The sequence below is a fragment of the Myotis lucifugus genome, unplaced genomic scaffold (assembly GCF_000147115.1).
Source record: "Myotis lucifugus unplaced genomic scaffold, Myoluc2.0 scaffold_160, whole genome shotgun sequence".
NCBI lineage: Eukaryota > Metazoa > Chordata > Mammalia > Chiroptera > Vespertilionidae > Myotis > Myotis lucifugus.
In genome coordinates this window covers 441,580-443,794 of record NW_005871208.1, presented here as the reverse complement: position 1 = coordinate 443,794, position 2,215 = coordinate 441,580, and positions in this window count along the sequence as shown.

The window sequence follows — 2,215 nt, the reverse complement described above, 5'->3', positions numbered from 1 at the left end:
CCAGCCTCATTCATACCTCTAATCCTCTATCTGTCATGCCCTTTTTTGTTTCCCAAATTAAACCTACAGGGCCTTTAAGTTCTGTATCAGGATCTCTCTCAAACCTTCTATCAAGTCTTTTTTTTAACTCCACACCCTGTTGATCTCTCTCAGTCTGTATACCAACTTCTCACTCATTTGCATTTGTTCTGCTTTAGAATTAGTCCCCCAAAGTTTTATTTGGATGTGCTAAACCTTCAACAAGTAGCAATCAATCAACAAATACTTATTGAGTACCCATAATGTACTTTGCACTCTGGCTTCTATAATAGACAGAAAATATGTATACACTTTAGTTATTGCCCTTAAAGTACCAAGACTAACTCATTCAAAACAGTCACTAAATATAAGAAAGCACGTAATTACTAAATTACAGCTATAGATACTAGAGAAGTTCAGAAAATAAGACCAAACTCCCTGAGTTCTCATTTCTTGGAATGAATGTCAGAAACAAAAGAAAATAGATATATTCATTCATTCCCTCAATTTTTTCTGAGGCTTTTTATTTATAAGGCACTGTAATACACATTGTATTTGTATTGTACTTTAAGTCTTATATTTATTATCTCATTTCACCTTTAACAATAATTTAAGATAGGTAGAGCAGTTGTAATAATCAACCCCATTCTCTAAATGAGGAACCCAGGAGCAGAAAGAAGACATCTGCCCATAATTTACATGTTAACAACAGAACAAACTCTAGAAGAAATCTCCTGACCTGACCTCTAGATCTAAGTTTATAATTCTCTCCACAGTCCCTACTATTTCCCCACAGCCCCTCCTCCCCCTACTCCTTCAGCCACACATGTATAACTACTTACTTCCTCCATTACAACTTTTTAGATGCAATAGTAAAAAGTTTAGACAACTACCTAAATGAAAGCTTTCTGAGTTAAAATATCTGCTCTACATCTTTAAAATCTATCAATCATAACCATTTGCTTATATTTTTCATGTATGTAAAAACTCAAATCCATAATCTAAGCTCCTCTAAATCTATCCAGAAAAAAAAAACCTGAAAAGTAGAGGGTGGAGGAAAATAGGAAACACAACAAAATAAGAGGATATATTTTTATATTAAACCAGAAGCCTGTTGCAAGAAGATTCGTGCAATAGGCCTTCCTTCCCCTGACTGCTGGCACCGGTTTTCCTCTGGCACCCGGGACCCAGGCCTTTGGTCCGGCCACAGCGGAGAAGCCAAGCCTCTTCAGTCTTCAGTCTTCAGTCTTCACTCCAGTTGGAGCCTTCAGTCTTCACCCCATGCCTGCGTGCAAATTAACTGCCATCTTTGTTGGGTTAATTTGCATAGTCACTCTGATTGGCTGATGGGCGTAGTGGAGTGACACCACTTTGCATGTTTCTCTTTTATTAGTGTAGGTAGTAATGTTTGTAAGGGAGAGTAACACACATCTGTTATATTAAACCCTGTATCTTCAGAGACTTGCAAGTGCTTGGTACATGGTAGATGTTCAATAAATGTTTACATAGTGAATGAATGAACCTGACTTTCCTGATATATCATGAGCTCCTTGCGGGCAAAGACCTCATCTCGGGCACTTTTGTAGGCAGTCAATATCTCAATTAATTAAATTATTCAACTGGTAGGTAGAGATCTATGTAGAAAGGTTTAGTTAGTATTCTGTATTTTCTTAAATTATCCCTTTGTCCAATTTGGTATCCATTAATTATAGGGCCAAACTAACAAATGACCAGAGCTGTTTATACCATCCCTGGCATCCAGGTGCCCACACTCTGAACCACCACCTTTATCTAACTCTCACAACCAAGCCAATACTTCCCTGCCCTAAGTCAACCCAGAGCCAGGTTACAGACAACTGGGAACAGCTCCTAACTCCCAAAGCCCACGGCAATTATTCAAAGTAGCCAATCCTAAACCATTTCCCTTGCCCTGCCTTGCCTTTCCCATGAAAACACAATAAAGGCTCTGGGCCATACTTTCCCCTCATTCCTTCTTCCTCCCAACCAAACCTGTGCTTCCCCCTGTGACCCTGTGTGGTACGGCATGTATCTTTCTCTTGGAAAATATAAATAATAAATTCTTTTAATTAAAAATTTTTGAATTTTTATTGATCCTAAAAATTAATATTCAATATATTCAAGTTTACAAATTCAAATCCCTCCTTTCCTCTTAAGAATTAAAGTTCAGCCGAAACCG